This window comes from Motacilla alba, chromosome 3, assembly GCF_015832195.1.
Source record: "Motacilla alba alba isolate MOTALB_02 chromosome 3, Motacilla_alba_V1.0_pri, whole genome shotgun sequence".
In the NCBI taxonomy this organism is placed as follows: domain Eukaryota; kingdom Metazoa; phylum Chordata; class Aves; order Passeriformes; family Motacillidae; genus Motacilla; species Motacilla alba.
The window spans coordinates 103,654,898-103,671,878 of NC_052018.1; positions in this window are offsets into that span (position 1 = coordinate 103,654,898).

Below are 16,981 nucleotides of genomic sequence, written 5' to 3' on the forward strand. Positions count from 1 at the left end.
GAAAGCAAAATAATACTGGGTGGTTTTTTTTTCAAATCGTGGTAACCACTTATTTTGGCGCAGTAGTTGAAAATACTCCTGCGCCAGCCGCTAAGCAGATGGCCACGTGATTGTCCCACCCACTTCCCGAAATCTCTGCCTTTTGGGAACAAAGTCCATTTGTGCTCCCCTGTGGCATTCACATTCTCTGAAAAAATTCCTTCCCCCAGGGTTGTTCTCCTGGGAAGCTGAAGGGCAGTGAGAGAGGCCTCAGAGAAAAGGAAAACAACTCTCATCTCCTCTGCTTCTCCTGTGTTGTGCTCAAAAGGAAAACAATTCATATCTCATCTGCTTCTCCTGTGTTGTGCTGGTGTGGAATGCGTTTGGAGATTGTTTACCCAAAGGAGATTGCTTGGACTCTGGTGTGAGTTGTTTTGTCTCATTGGCCAATTGGTGCCAATCGGTGTGCTGAGACTCTGGAAAGAGTCACGAGTTTTCACTATTATCTTTTTAGCATTCAGTAAATATCTTTTCTGTATTCTTTAGTATAGTATAGTATTCTTTAATATAATGTAGTACCATAAAGTAATAAATTAGCCTTCTGATAAGATGGAGGCAGATGCATCATTCCCCACATTGGTGGACCTGCATTTTACAATACTCCCGTATCACTCCTACTCAACAGCAAGCTGCAGAGGCACTTCCAGACTTGCCCAGCAGCCTCAGCTTTTCCAGTGAGCAACACCTTAGAAGATGGGCAGCTACTTAGAGGTAGGTGTTGATAACCAGACTGCCAACTCAAGCATCACCACCTCCGCTCCACAAGCACACCAACATCTTGCTTTCCATCACTTTGCGAAGCGCCTGGGGCGGGGGTGAGCATTCCCTTAGGGCAGAGCTTATCTCTCTGTGTGGGAGAATCAAATCTGTCTTTTCCCTCCTCTCAGGTCTACGTTTATGCAAATCTCCCCCCCTGCCAAGCAGTATACAGATGGAGGGTTGAATGAAAAAACGGTATCCTTGGAAGCAGAAGATTAAAAAAAAAACAACACAACACCAACAACAACAACAAAAGCCACCAAACCATATTCAACAAGCTTCTTTCTCTTTTCTTACAAGACTCCATCACTGAGGCTTCTTTTCTGAGCCAGAACTCTACAACACTCTCCAGAAAACATTTAAATCCTTTGGCACTAAAATGAAAATAGACCTCTAAGTTCATATGCTTCTGTGTCTCTCAAGTGAGCGTAGGAAAGAGGCAAAAAGATCATTCTGCCAAACTAATTTCTTAATCCTTGCCTGTCATAGTAATCTAAATCCTTGCCTGTCATAGTAATCTAGGATTATAAAGTTTCTAGTGAGGGTGCAGTGAGTGTCCTCTGTGTGCCTGGAAGGTTTATAAAACACCACAGATGCTAAAAGCAACTAAGAGATCCCAGTCTTCTGAAAAACTTCTGTGTGATTCAGCCTGGCCAGTGCTGAAAGGAGAAAATATCTTTCTTTTCTCCATCATGCAGTTTTATATTCAGAAAGCATACACAATGTTTGTGATTTTAAAATAAATCATTAATATGCACACTTTATTTCCTTTGCCTTTACAGCCTTATTTGGATTCAGTGATACTAAAACTGAAGTCTCTCTGTAAGGAAAGAGATACTGATAAATCAATTATCCTAAAAATGTTCTGCATCATTTCATGCTAATTATTGCAACAGCAAGTGTTGCAGGTGTCACATATCCAGAATTTCACAACAGACATCTAGGGAAAAAAATAAAATATATGTATATATATATGTATATATATATATAGCAGCTAAATAAATGAATCACAGGAAAGTGAACTGAAGAAAATATCATACATTTTCTATTCACCCAAAATTTCAGTGAAGCCAAGATTATGATAAAAATACTATTTCTTCATTCATGCTGATCTGCTAAGTAGTGCTACTAAAAATGTAGAGAAATCCTTCCATATTCAAATAGGAAGCAGTGCAAGCTTGCACAAGTGTCAGCCAGCTGCTGACTGTCACTGATGCTACTGCCAAGCAGACTTTCCAGGCTTGAAAAGATGATCCTACTCATAACTTTGCCCATTGCTCTTGGTCCTTTCACCATTGTATGCATAAACTCCATCCTTTGCATGCTTTGCCAGCAAAGCTGGGGTTTGGGGGATCTTGGTTGAGTGAAAGGGATCAGTGCACTGGGAAAATCAGGAAACCTGGAATGCTGTGTTGCTGCTGTTCCTCCATGCCCCAGCAGTCTTAGGACTGTTAGTTCCCACTTTATTTTGCATTCATGACCATGAAAATATTAGACATGCACAGTTTATGGTCTACTAATTATTACCCATCTCCTCTTTTTTGTTCTATGTTTTCAGCTTGATGTAGGGAGCCAGCCTTGTCAGTGTGGGGCATTTCTCCTTCATGAAACAAATCCATGAGCACCCCAGTATAAGACACTTCCCCATCTGACAAGTCTCTTGAGAGTTCCCTAAAATGGAGAAGGTTGGGTTTCTTCCTCATTAACTGAAAATCCCAGATGTAATCTAAACAGACATATTGCAGAAAATAAACAAGTTTCAGCAATGCCTAAGAAATGTGTGTAATTAACAAAGACTTCAACACAATCTTTACAAATCTTACTGCCGTATCTGAAAAGACCTTAAAAAATATGGGAAAAAATCCCAAGCGGTTACCAAGCTGAAGCTGGAAAGATACAAGTTAAGGCATACATGTTTTCTTGAGAAGGAAAAGAAAACAAACCCCAATACTAAACCATGTTCCAGCGCCAGGCCTGGGAAGGGGAGGCAGAGAAAGGAGAGAGGAGTGAAGCCTTTTTATCTGGGACTAAAGATTGGCAGATGATCCAGTGAGACTTTTCCACATATGGCTTTTTAGGCAGAAAAGAAGCAGAAAGGGTGTAGTTCTCATTTCCTCAGGACACAACAGCCTTACAAGCCAAGAGGAATCCTTATTAAATATAATCTTAATGAATTCTATCGCTTCCTCTTTTTTTTTGTTTTAGCTTTGTGCTGTAAATCTGTGCTTTTAAGTGTATTCTTTTAATCATGTTCCACCAAGCAGCTTCCTCAGAGCAAAAGTACAAAAACTGTGTCGTTTCCATGGAAGCAGCAGTCCCCAAAAGTATGGCACTGCAGTCTGTCTATGAAGAACCCTAAAACACTGCCTGGGGAACAGCACAATGAGAGCAAGCCTGCACTTAACTTCCCTGCCTACCTGCTGGTGTGAGAGAGCCAGAGGCAGAGGGATGTTCCAGCAGACATGTGAGGGATAGTGATGGCAGCCCTGGATGGGACAATTATGCTGTGGAAGAGGTCTGGGAGAAGTTCAGTTCAGCTGCTGTACCACCAGGCTGTGCTCTCCTCAAGCTGTGCCTCTTGCAGCTACAGCTTGACAGCTGCTGTCCTCATACCTTGCTCACCTAAGAAGTGCAATGAAGAAAATCCTAGTAAATACCTGGCAGTTCTGTAGCATTTCCTTGAAACTTTCTAAAGCCATTGCATTCTTTTATTAGATTGTGCTTAAAAGATTTCAGCAGAATGTGTTCCATGAGATGGATAAACACATCATACAATGGATGAGTAGCTGGCTCACAGGTCAGGTGCAAAGGGTTACAGTGAATGTGGGGACATCAGACATTTGACCTGTCACTGGTGAAGTTCCAGAGGGCTCCATCCTTGTCCCTGCCCTCTTCAGTATCTCCATAAATGATTTTGATGCGGGACTGGAAGGGATCCTGGGCAAGTTCACACATGATACAAAACTAGGAGGAGCTGATGGCTCCCTTGAGGGCAGGGAAGCCCTGCAGAGAGACCTGGACAAAGGAGAGGACTGGGCAATCACCAACCTCAGGAAGTTCAACAAGGGGAAGTGCCAGAGTCTGCACCTGGGATGGTGTAGCCCTGGTTGTGTGCATACACTGGGGAATGAAATGCTGGAAAGCAGTGCCATGGAAAGGGACTTGGGGATCCTGGTCGATGGCAAGTGAACATGGGTCAGCAGTGCCCTGGCAGGCAGGAGGGACAACCCTGTCCTGGGGGGCATCAGGCACAGCATCAGCTGGGCAAGGGAGGAGATTGTCCCCTCTGCTCTGCACTGGGGCAGCCTCACCTCGAGTGCTGGGGGCAGTTTTGGGTGACACAATATAAAAACAATATAAAGTGTCCAAAGGAAGGCGATGAGGATGGTGAAGGGCCTTGAGGAGAAGGGCCTTGTGAGGAGCAGCTGAGGGCACTTGGTCTGTTCAGCCTGGAGGAGACTGAGGGGAGACCCCACTGCAGTTACAACTTCCTTGTGAGGGGGAGAGGAGGGGCAAACCCTGATGTCTTCTCTCTGGTGACCCGTGACAGGACCTGAGAGAGCAGCCTGAAGCTGAATCAGGGGAGATTTAGGTTGAATATTAGGAAAAGGTTCTTCACCCAGAGAGTGATTGGGCACTGGAACAGCTTTCCAGGGCAGTGGTCACAGCACCAAGCCTGACTGAGCTCCAGAAGCATTTGGACAATGCTCTCAGGCACATGGTATGACTCCTGGGGATGGTGCTGTGCAGAGCCAGGAGTTGGACTTGATTATCCTTATAGGTCCCTTCCAACTCAGCTTATTCTGTGATTGTGTGATTTTTTTTGGGGAGCAGTCATTTTGCAGATTTAATACAAGTGCTATACTTGTAGTCTATTAACTGAGCTGAATTGCTAGTGGGAAGTTAAACATATTACAGGAGATGCTTTGCAGAGTGAAACAGCAGTAAAAAAAAAGCTATTTTGTTGAGATGATGCATTTTATTTCATAGTCAGAAACATATTAAAGTATGTAGAGCATATAAAAGTAAGTGTTGAAATTTCATCTAGGATAGTTTCAATTTGAGATAAAGCACCCAATTTCTTAGACCTCTCCTCAAACAGAAAAAAAACCCAAAATGCATCAAAATGTAAAAGAAAAAGGACTGTTCTATAACCTGAAGGGCAGCATGAAGGGCACAAAGATCCTTTAAGCCAACAACCTGCTCTGCAGAAATGCTCCCAGATCATCTTGATGCAGTTCAGTGAAGAACCTTCTAGAAATACAGAGCAAATTGCAGTAGGTATTAAATATATATATATATATGCATATATTTATATTCAAGACAGGGAAGGATATCAGAGAACATCAGCCAGGAGTCTGATCTATTGCTTTCTAAAGGGTCTGCATTACAAAGTACTCTGCTCCCAAAAACATCTTAGTTAGTTATTTATCATGGTGGTATCTCACAGACAGAACTCCCAGTGTCGTGCAAGTCATCTTTGAACACTATTAGGACTGTAAAACTCTCAAAAAAACCCAGACATCCTCCTTTTTCATTTTCCCAGTAACATCATGGATTATACTTCCATACAGAACAGAGACACGGAAATCTAACTTCAGTGTTACAAATTTCAGACCAGCTGGTGTCCAAAGGAAAGGGGTTTTACGAAAGGGTCTTCATATCAGAGTTCACCAGTAAGCTACTGAAATGCATAATTTCTCACACATTTCCCATTTTAGGGCATGCTGTGACACCTGGAACATGCCAGTTTATGAGATGGTAATTTTGAGGCTAGTGAAGTTCCTGCTCAGCTCTAAAAGGAGCTGCTGAACAAAGCAAGCAGATCCCATCTGCCTGTCAAGCCAAATGTTTAAAGCAGTCACAGAATATTCTGAGTTGGAAGGGACCCACAAGGATCATCACGTCCAACTCATGTGAGTGGCCCCACAACCTTGGCATAATTTAACACCATGCTTTAATGATCTAAGCTAATCTCAATGGCAGTGCAGCTCAGGGTCATAAGCCTGGCTTGGTACTCAGCTTAGTATAAACTTAGATACTAAAAAATATCCCTGTTTTTGGCTTTAGACTCCTGAAATTTGCAGCCTATCACACCTTTACATAATGCATCACAAAGTGAAGGGCAGCACTGCAACAGGGGCAGGGAGCACCTGTGATATCCTTGCTGAAGTTCTCAAACTGCAGGGGAGTGAAGGAAAGACACTGCCATCTCTCAAGGAACAAAACAATATTATAAGCTGTAACAAAGGGTTTGTCACTCTTTACTACAAGGGGTGTTGGTATTTAACATGACCTTTTTAACAGGGCTCTTTGCACATCAATGGAATCAGGTATTTGCAAAGATAAAAGATAAAACATACACACAAAGGACTTCACATTCATCCTAAACTGGAAGATTCTGCTTCTGACTGCAGGAATCCATAAAGTGTTTTTATCGTCTCTTCTGCCAGTCAGAAGCAATGTCAGCTCCTCGTGGTTGGATGACACGTTTCCTTATCCTGCGACTGTTGAGCAGTTGCAGTTCATCTGGAGGACTTTACCTCAAGGGCGCTGTCTCTCAGCGTCACAGTTTAACAATCACTAAACTTTACATCCATTTCCATCAGGTCTGTGCAGCGAGCTTCCAAAGCAGAGTTGTCATACAGCAGAAAGGCTGCTATCTGGCAGTCTAAAACCCATTAGGACAACTTAGACTTAAGCTGCAGACTATCAGCTCTCCAGAGGCAGGGATCTAATTTTCTTTTTTTTTTTTTTTCCACAGTAGAAAGAGCCTATCTCTCACAGACACCACAGTTAAAAGAGAGTGTCTTCAGCAATTTAGTGAAAGGGGGGGTGGATGTGGGCAAGGGGTCACAGAGAAGAGCCATGGAAATTCCTGTATCTAGCACACTACTCCAAGGTATTGGTTAGTAGCTGGAATCACAGGCACACATGTGTATATTTTTCTACAGTCTGCAACTTTCTGACATCTTTAGTGTCATTCAGGAAAAAAACCAAAACACTGTTGCACGAGTAGTGTGTGCATCTTGGATGGCTTATGTTTCAGTAATTTCAGTATGCCTTATTCAGTTTGTGTTTCTCACATCCTCCCAACACCTCACTCTCTCTCACAGGAATTTCCAGCACAGATTCAGCCATCAGAACATCTTCAGAAGTTCGTATCTGCCTACGGACAAAGCTGGATCCTGATGATGCATACTTTTAGATTTGTATTCACATCACTGGAAATTTACATCCATAAATGAGGCTCCTGTGTGTCAATAACCTTTTTTCCTGGTAATTGCTGGTCTATTAAAAAAAAAAAAAAAGAAAGAAAAGAAAGCGCTGTAATTACACTTGCGCACTCAACGTGCTTTTCCTAATTAAAAACTAAGCAACTACATATCTTGTTCATTATGAGTTCAAATGTGCTTGCTTATAATTCTTGATTGAGTAGAGCTGAGAAGTGAAAGTATGTGAAACAGAGTTTTTATTTCTTTTTCCAAAATAAAGCAAGAGTGACAAGTCATTAACTGAATACATACTAATTAATTTTGAAGCACCCGTACCCCGCATTGTTTCTCAGGTGTTCTGAAAACCTGCAAGTGGCTGATAGCCGACTCCTGGTTTCAATAGGTTTCTTCCCTATTGCAAAGGAGCTACTCCGTGCCATGATTAGAAACCACTTTGTCTGCCAGTTACAGAAACCCAGGCATTCGCACATTTAGAAGCTTTTCAAGAAGTCTTTTCTTGCAGGTCAAACAGCAAATGTCAGTCCGTGTGACACCTCAGTTACAGGGTTACAGTGAAACAATGGGCTACACAAAAATAAAACAAATCCCATGCAAGTGGCATTCAGTGCAAATGCACATCTAAAGAGACCATACTGGAAATCTCTGAGCAATAATTGTTCTCCCATTAAGAGCTGGATACATCTTTTATTCATGCATGATGTTATTTCACATTGCTAGGATAGATTTTTATAAACAGCAGAATTTATCTTCTGCAAAGAACCAGATTTTTCTAATTAACATCTAGGGGGCTGTTCATGAGTCTTCTTTGTCCCAGGTAAAGAGTAATACATGGGGTAGAAAAGGAAGGAGTTGACTATAGGACTTCAGCTACAGAGGAGATATCGTCTTCTAAATGATGACCTCTCTCATCTTTCTGGAATTCCTTTTTGCAGTTCCCAGTAGTTCGGTTTGCACAAGCGATGATTTACAAACAGCCTCCCCAAGAGGACATTGACTGCATTTCACTGATATTGGGCTGCAGCTCAAAACAGAGACTGTCAAGTGAGTGCACTGGCGCGGAATTTATGACAGATCTAATGTAGAACTTGAGAGCCCAGTGAGTTACAGAACACATGTTCCATCCCAAATCCAAAAAACTGGCCCTTTAGTATTGACACTGAAGTGCCAAACTTCTGAACATGAGACAAGCTTCTTTTTTCGTGCCAATAATTCCCCAAAAAGTGCTTCCACCATAATTTCCACAGCATAAAAGCTAGCTGTGAATTCGGCAGTGCATACAAACCGCACTTTGTACAAACACACCCTCTCAGTCTCATATTGCACACACAACCTCAGCCGCTAAACCTGCACAGCATAAACTCCCAGCTACTGGGCGCAACAGGATTCCAGTGTGGATGTGTTGCATCCTGGGAATGCATAAGGTTGCTAATGCACAACACACATCCTGTGACAAGTCAGCAACTCTCCCTGAGTACAAAACAGTACATTCAGCAAACAGAAATGGAGATATCAATAGAGATATCAGTTCCTTTCTTCACTTACTAACTTAATCCAAGGCTTCTGAGCCATCCTTCATCCCATCCTCCAGTAAGAACAGTGCTCTATTTACACTTTTTTGGCAGGCAATATGCACACTGAAACCTACTCCACCTTTAGAGAGGTAACTCTAATTCTACCTCTAAACAGAGCAAATAACTTGTGACAACTAGCTCCCTTCATTAAAAATTGTTACACCTCGAAAACTTAATTTTATATAAATTGGCACTTCTTTATTTTTGCTTGTAGATTTAAAACAAATCAAATGTATCTTGCAGTTTATTACCAGGCTCATTATTTAAGCTGCTGTAATAAAAGTCACAGTAAAATAGATTTGGCAAGATTAATTTCAAAATACCATTTCTAGTATGATAACAGCATATCATTCCATCTCTTGTAGCATCCATATTTATTGTGTGCTGCTGAAATTTTCAAATAAATTCAAAATGCTGCTCCCCTACAATCAGATAGATTAGAAAAAAGTGGTTTGTATAGCATTGCAGCTGTTGAGATAGAGCAGTAGCATTCTTCATGTCTTGCTCCACTCCACTAAAAACAGTGGGCAAATCATCATGGGACCTTCAGGGATGTAGGGCCATAGTGGTACAAGCCAAGTAAGTAAAGCACACAAAATAAACCCTGGAAGTGCACCTGTTAAACATCATTCAAATTGTCCTGAGCAAACACTGCACATCCCAAACAGTTCCCCAAAATGAAGAATCCTTGAAAGTGATCCTAAGCCCTCTTGGCCAGATTAGGGTGGAAAAGTTTTGGGAATTAGGGGAGAGGGGAGACACTGCAAGAAGCTGCAGGAAGGTTTCCCTGTGTCTGACAGAGCCAATGTCAGCCAGCTCCAAGACAGACATGCCACTGGCCAGGGCTGAGCCCATCAGGGATGGTGACAGTGCCTCTGTGATGACATATTTAAGGAGGGGAAAGCATTACTGTGCAAAAGCAATTGTAGCCAGAGATGAGAGGAGTGAGAATATGTGAAAGGAACAGCTCTGAAGGCACCAAGGTTAAAGGCAGGTGCTCCAGGTGCCAGAGCTGAGATTCTCCTGCAGCCCATGGTGAGGACCATGGTGGCAGGACTTGTAACCACACAGGGAACCCACACTGGGGCAGTCTGCTCCAGAAGGACTGCATCCCATGGAAAGGGACTCATGCTGGAGCAGTTCATGAGGAACTGTAGCCTGTAGGAAGGACTCACTTTGGAGAAATCTGCAGAGGACTTTCTCCCATGAAAGGAACCCCCTGTAGAGCAGTCCTGTCCCTGTGAAGGAGGGAGCAGCAAAAAACATCAATGAACTGACCGCAACTCTTTTTTCTCCATTTCTCTGCGCCCCTGGAGAGGAAGAGAGAGAAAATTCAGAGTGAAATTAAGCCTGGGAATAAGGGACAGGTGGGGGGAAGGTGTTTTTAAGATTTGGGGTTATTTCTCATTCCCCTACTCTGATTTGATTGATAACAAATTTGTTTCCTTCAGTCACATCTGGTTTGTCTATGATGGCAACTGGTGACTGATCTCTCCCTGCAAAGTCAGAGGAAAGGTTCAAGTCAGAAGAAAGGTTCAGTTTTTCAAGAACCCACTGGAGATGGAGGAAGATTTGTTTGAAGACCTTTTGATTTAAACCTGCCTGACCCAACAGAACTGTGTATTCTTTCTAAAAGTAGTAATCTTGTTCTGGCTTATTAGTTTGTGTTTGTTATAATAAAACAAGGACAAGTGACTGGGAGCTACTTTGAACACTCTGGCACATCAGCCATGCAGAGAAGTTGAGGCTGTTCTGCCTCAAGGCCTTGGCCCACTGCAGGTTCCACACAAATGCCTCTCTAAACAACCATTTTGTCTTTCAACACATAAAAATTGGAGGATCTAAATCAATAGCTGGAGCTCACAATGGATGCAGAGCAGCTGTGTTTTTTCACAACAAGTACAGCCATGCGGGCTCCAAAATGAGCAGCTGCAGGGGGAGAAGCAGCAGGGAAGGGGAAATCCTGCCAAGGCAAACCAGTAGGTCACCGGTCCTCAGCAGTGAGCATGGGAGGAGCAGGGACCATTTTAAACAATAGGATTCCCTCCCCCCCCGATCTATTTTAAAAGTAGCAGAGTAAGTCATTGCATTTAATCTTAAAATAAAAAATAATCCCCTTTAAGCCTGAAGTGCTTATGTCTCTGTGAGAGCAGCATTCTGCTGGCATTGTAAGGGACCAGAGGGGAACAAGAGGCAATGTGAAAACAGCACCATTTTCAGGAGAGAGCTCATCAGACAGGTATCAATGTCTGCTTTCTGGCAGCTGTCCATTACAGGGCTCCTAAGTACTGTATTTTGTACAATTGGCCAGAGTATAGAGAAAGTGCCACCTGATGTCAGCTTACACTTGGCAAAGGTTTAGTAAAATCAAAAACTGTGCTAAACTATGGGTTTGGCCCTGGAGCTGCAAGGTGAAGCACGGTGCTGTCAGTAGAGCAGGGCCCCAGAGGATGCTAGTCATAAAAGGAAAGGGGGTGGGGGGGAACTAACTAAAAACCCTCAGAATTTTACTAGCTTTTTTCATGCCAGTGGGCAAAGAAGCACATCAGCACTATGTGCTGAGCTGCACAGCTCTTCCAGGTGGTCATCTGCACAAAACCAGCCAAAAAAGCCCTGGTAGAGTCTGATGGAGTATGTTATACTGTCCCCCTTGCTCAGGAAAGCCCAAGGCTGTACAATACAAACTCCAGCTCACCCTTATCAAGGAAGGGCCAGAGCAATCAGTTTAAATTAGGAATGGGAGAACTGAAGATAGCTCTGGTCCAATGTATATATTCATTTAAGTACTGTAGGAAGCATAAATCACAAGAGATCTGCTATCAGAAATGGCAGCAGGTGGGCTGCAATAACCTTTTGCTTCCTTTGGTCTAAAAGCCAATATTCCAAAATCAGGGTACTCTTCTTCTCCCCCACCAATATTCCTTAGATCCAGATCTTTAAGCCAGTGTAGCAATTCCCTGCTCAACATTTCTACACTCTTATCAACTCATCATTGTCACTGCCAATAAAATACCAATTTAGAAAAGGGACTATTATGTGGTTCTGTGTAGGAACAGTATAATAATATACCTCAACAGCAATAATCATTGTTATCTGTACTTAACAAGTGTGAGGTCCAAACTTGAAAATGAACCAGTCTCTTAAAGAATAAAGCTTTTGGCAACAAAGATATGCTTTCTCTAGGATTTAAATACCAGCTAGAAGCAAGGAAAAGCACCTGTTTATGCACAATGGGTTATGTCCAAGCAGGTGCTCTGCCTATTGTCCTCTTCCATTAAAACCTGCCAAGGCCTAGTGAAATCAATGGGAGTTTTATAGTTTATTTCAGATGGGTTTGAAATATGCCCTTACACTGTACTGACTGTTTCTTGTGCATACTGTGCAATAAATACTGCATTTTACTTTTAAAAATATATTCAGAAAATAATATTCTAATACAAAAGCGTAACTTAGAGAAAGCAAAATGTAAAATATAACTTGCATATATCAGACTAGTTACAAAGAATTAAACTTTCTTCCTTTGGGGGAAGGAGCTCAGCTCTATGGACAGTTGCCTTCAGCAGCAAAAAATCCCACCTGGAAACACAGTTATGGATGTCTGAAATCCTTATTGGCTTTATGAATGATGCAGGTCCTTAAACCATCACCTGGGCTTTTCAGGTTGCAGATGTGTGTGTTAACCAAGAGTGTGCTGGATGTGAGCACAAGCACATCTGCTTTTCTGCCATTCTGCACCGATGTCAACTTGTTATATCCAACCTGACACACAAGCTCTTCCGAGGTGGGCTCGGGAGGCAGGAATACTGATGGCAGGTTTGTTTATAACCATGCTTATCAAACATATGTTCCTTGATCACACAGGCTATAGGGAGATTATGCAGACAGTGCTTCTGACAAAAAGCACGTGTCTTGGGGCTGCTCCTCACTGTGAGCTGTGCCAGCTGAGGCCATGAGACACTAATAAAGTCTGAGCATCCTTGGAAACCCTCTCCCATTCCAGCCTGGAAACCTATCAGACCTCTGAGGATCACCAGCTGGTGACTGCTGCCCCAGGGTGGCTGAGGCACCCCTGTCTCCTTAGTGGTACCATCAAAAATCAGGTCCCATTTTCATCTTCCATGCTAATAGAAAATGAAAATAAATTAGAAACCAAACGTAACCACGCTCTTACTAACAAAGCAAAATTTGAACATTTGAAAAACTGATATCCTTTTGCCATTTTAGTTGTGATTAGTGACTATGGAGTTTAATCAGTCCAATCTATTTTGACCAACATTAAACAGGAAAATTCTTCTTTTTTTTTGGAAAAGAGAATGTCATCCATAACACTTTTTATTTTGTAGACTTCCACTCTTTGTTCATCCATGTCTTTCTCATCTTCTTCCCCTTGTATCATGATTAGTTCTACTAAGCTGAACTGTAACCACTTTTTTTTTTTAATCAGAAATTACCCTGCCTTTTAACCAGACTTCCAAATAAAGTATTTCTAGAAGAATACTTTGTTCCATTACATGTCTATTTCTTACACTGGCATTAAGACATCTTAAACACTCACTTTCATATTTTTAACAATGAAAAGGAGTAGAAGTTTTGGTAAAGGATGTTTTCATAACTGACTAGATGCTCCTTTTGCAGAACCCACCTCTATAACTGGAGTTAATGACGTAGAAACTTTTCTGCATTAATTATTCTGTAACAACCAAAATTCAAGGTAAAACTAAAATTCAAGACTATGTAGCCTTCTTCAGGATATTTGTATTTAATAAAATGCCCAACAATGAAAGGTTCAAGAAATGCCCCAAAACTCTGTAAGTGCCTCTGTTATTGCTGTTAGTAGGCATCGATTTGTACAGAGCACCAATTCTTTCAATCCTTTACTGAAAACAGCAGTTTGTATCACAAACATTATTGGTTGACAGTATTAAAATAATCAAAAGTCCTAAAATTAGTACACATAACAGAAGAACATTATCTGGCTCATAAGCCCACTACACATGCAATGCCACAGCTCCAAGATATTTCCTTGGATGAAATGTCTCACCACCAGCCATTCAACAATCAATAAAATTCACAATCAGTACAAATTCCAGCTGTTTTTTTAGCACTGCCAGTCGTGGGTAATGACCTAATTATTCTTCCCAGGCAGTTACACAATCACAACCATCTTCCCACTTGGATCAGGATGTAGGTGTGCAGGCTTGACCTCTGCAAGCAGAAGCTGAAAGAAAAAAGCTTTCTCTAAAGATGATGATGAAAACACCCATTTAAAATTCAGAGCTTCACGTGTTGCCAACAGCCTTCAGACCCACTCTCAGATTTCCTTCTATTGTGAAGAGCGGAGTCTTGCAGCCCTGCAGGTCAACAGCCAAATGCTTAAGCAGAAACCAGCAGAAGTATTTAAATCTCATCTTCATTTGTAAGAATTGCCTGCAGGTGGATGTAGACCTCAGAAAAATAAATCAATAGCACAAGGCCAAACAGGATTTTCACTGCCTAGAACAGAAAGCTTAAAATTCATTCAAGTGGCCAAACCCAACTCACACTCCAGCACTGATGTCAAAATAGTCCTTTACTAATTCCTCAAGGGACCAGTATTCAATCCCACCCCAGGGCTCAAATACTATTTTAAAAATAAAATAATCCCAGAACAGGATAACATTACTGCTTTACACACATAAGGTCCTTCCAGGAAGCACAGTGAGTTTCAGCCAACCTCAGTACCTCTTAAGTATCAGCAGATGAGAATTTGAAAAATGACAGTGAGGACACTGAGGAAATGAAAAGGGTTTATGAATCACATCTCTGTGCTGAATGTTAGAATTTCTGCTATAAACTGTTAACTTTCTCTACCTTTCCAATGTGCCATGAATCCCCAGTGATAACAAACCTCTGCACCTCTTGATCATTGTGAAAAGGCCCTATCTTTAACACCCCACTATCAATTCAAATGCAATCCTACACAAACATGAACTACCACCTTAAAATAAATCAAGATGTACAATAACAAAAAGATGGAAATATTTTCCATTGATGGGAATCAGAAACCTATAGTTTCTCTTTCTTAACATGTGCATCTTGTGTAGTATGGTTTAAAACAAGCACTTTGAATATACAATGGGACATTAAAAGATACGGAAAATTCAAGAGACATCTCCCCCTTCTGTCAGCACCCACATAAAAGTCATATCTTCAAATTTAGACTGCACAGCACTATTTATTCAGCAGATCTCAGAAAAATAAATCAAAATCAAAAATCAAAATAAAAAATTCCTTTTGGCTATAGCCCCTGGGAAGAAGCTGCTCTATATCTCCATGAACGATGGGCAAGTCTATCTTGGTGCATCTGAAAGACAGCTGATGGTTTTTATCAGCAGTCCTTTCAAACTCACCAAGGTGAGAGAGTCTACTGAGAGCCTAGGGTTTCTACAGCCAAAAAGAAAACTAATTTCAGCCAGTGGCCCATTAACCATATCTTTCAAGGACTCAGAAAATTCCTAACAATGATTCCTAATTGAAGCTGCCAACAGAGTGAATTAATTGTTCAGCTGAGCCTTCATGATCTTCTGTTTGTTAGCTCCTGAAACACTTTTTCCTATTCATTCTTACTTATCACCGTCCCATAGGGTCTTAAGAAGTTGCTCTGGAGGGGAAAAAGCATGTAAACCTTGGTGAAATGCATTTCCTTTTGCATAAAAACACTTCCTTTCAAAGTTATCTGAAGTGAAAATCCTTCTGTGAAGAGGCTTCAGGGAAGGGCCAAAGTCAAAACTAGCAGCTGTAGAAAGAACAGCTGGAAATGAGCAACATAATATAAAACACACTTAGTAAACTGAATAAAAATTAAGGAGGGAAACACTTCTAGTATTTGATTCTGCATTATTCATCTCCATGGATTAAAAAAATAATTAAAAATTAAGAAAAAAAGTAGAATTTATCATTTCCCTTCTCTTATTTCAACTACTCTCCTTATCCTGAGTGAGCTGTAAAAAGACACACATGGAGGGAGAAGCCCTCATGTTGCCATGCTGTTTTTCCAGCATGATTTGATTAGATTCATAGTGCATGACCAAAAAGAGCTCATTGTAAACAGCTGATTGGGTTTTAAAGCAGTGGATAATCAGTTGGGTAAATTACCACTCATTGTCTTTAGGACATTCTCTGCATTCCCCGAATTCGAGCCCATGTTCCTGCTCAGCTGCTTCCACGAGGCTCTCCCTGGTGTTGCACGGGGTAGAGCTGTGGACCTTGAAGGAAATAAATGAGTATTGACTTGCAGTGATAGAGATGACACGTCTTGGGAGGATCCCTAATGTTAGCAGCAGACAGAAATTGAGAAGTAATGACACCAGAGGTGTGCTGCGAATAAAAAGCAGTCGCCGGCTGCCACGAGAGGACTGGAAGTGCTGCTGAGTGGGAGGTAAATGTATCCAACCTTTCATAAAATAGGGAAGAAAAGTTCTTTCTCTGTAAAATCTCTCCAGCTAGGCACAGTAAAAACATAGCCATTGAATCATGGAATCATTTAGGATGGAACAGAGCTTTAATACGACTAACAATTAACATGACGCTGCCAAGCACCCACTGTAATCTGTCCCTTAGCACACATCTGTGGATCTTTCAAAGATCTGGCACTTCTACTCCACAGGATAAGGATAAGGTCTCCTTTTTTCCAGGGCAGGAGCCAGCACTTGGCCTTGTTGAACCTCATACAACAGGCCTCAACCCATCGACCCAGCCAGTCCAGATCCCTCTGCAGAGCCTTCCTCTCCTCCAGCACATCAACATCCCGGCCCTACTGAGTGTCATCTGCAAACTGACTGAGGGTGCCCTTGTAAAATATAAAAAATAGATACTGGACTGACACTAATACTGAGCCCTGGGGAACACCACTCATGACTGGCCGCCAGCTGGATTTAACTCCATTCTCCAACATTCCCAGCCATCCGTGCACTTTGCTACCCATCCAATAGCAGACCCATCTCAAACCACATAAACCAGCTTCTCCAGGAGAATGCTGTGGGAAACAGTGGGAATGGCTTTACAACACTGTAGTACAGATAGACAACATCCACAGCCTTTCCCTCATCCACAGAGAGGGTCACCTTGCCACAGGACACCAGGTTGGTCAAGCAGGACCTGCCTGTTATGAACTCATGAAGGCTGGGCTGATGCCAGGGCTGTCCTTCATGTGCTGTGTCACTCAGGATGATGTGATCCATGGCCTTCCCCGATTCTGGGTTCAGACTGACAGGCCTGTAGTTCCTTGGCTCTTCCTTCCAGTCCTTCTTGCATATGGCTGTCAAATTTGCTGACTTGCAGCCCCCTGGGCCTCCATGGTTAGCCAGGACTGCTGGTAATGATTGTAATTGGCTTGGT